Consider the following 994-nt stretch of genomic DNA (forward strand, 5'->3'; position numbering starts at 1 on the left):
TTACGTTTATTCCTCCAACGTATCCAGTTACTAAGCAACACGGCAATTCTCCCTCTTCCCCCTCACCCCGTCTCTCCTTCCTCGTCCACACCTCTTCCTCCGTCGGCCATTTCCCTCCATTCATCTCATCCCTCCGTCCGCCCCTTCCCTCCATCCGTCTCCTTCCTCCATCCGCTCCTCCCCCTCCTTTCACCTAATCGCCCTCCCCCTTCCATCCGTCCTCCTCTTCCCTCCCTCCGTCCGCCCCTCTCCTTCCTCCCACCCCTTTCCCTCCGTCCGCCCCCTTTCCCTCCGTCCTCCCCCTTTCCCTCCGTCCTCTCCCCTTTCCCTCCGTCCTCCCCCTTTCCCTCCGTCCTCCCCTTTCCCTCCGTCCTCTCCCTTTCCCTCCGTCCTCCCTCTTTCCCTCCGTCCTCCCCCTTTCCCTCCGTCCTCCCTCTTTCCCTCCGTCCTCCCCCTTTTCCTCCGTCGGCGCGGCCGAGAACCCCGTCCGGCTGAATGCTGTTCCGGCCCAGTTTTGGTGTGGAAGGCCGGGCTATTCCCCCTTGATGAATGTACCGTTTGGAAAATGGTATGAATTCCCCGATATTAATGATCTTGAAATAAAAACAAACAAATGGTTATTGATACGTCGGTTAGCTTGTAGTTATGATGTAAATATAGATGTTTATTTATGCAAATGGCTTAACATTCAGCTGGCTATAAAAATTGCATTCGCATGATTCCAATTTTTTCTTTGTATCGGGGAACAAGAGGATGGCGAGGGGGGGGGGGGAGCTTAGGGAATTGGATATATTTAAATGCAACAGAGTCATTGTTTTGGATACCGTTGGAAATGGAATTTGTCACCCCACTAAACAAGGCTGTCACTGCCACGCCAGGAATAACCGAGAAGCTGTCTAACCAGGCGTTTCTTCGCATTTTCTTGCATGTATTCTTGTTCGTATTCTGGTTCATTTTTGTGTCTTTCAACGCTGTCTCCCCTTTTTTCTCCCTT

The sequence above is a fragment of the Penaeus monodon genome, chromosome 33 (assembly GCF_015228065.2).
Source record: "Penaeus monodon isolate SGIC_2016 chromosome 33, NSTDA_Pmon_1, whole genome shotgun sequence".
In the NCBI taxonomy this organism is placed as follows: Eukaryota; Metazoa; Arthropoda; class Malacostraca; order Decapoda; family Penaeidae; genus Penaeus; species Penaeus monodon.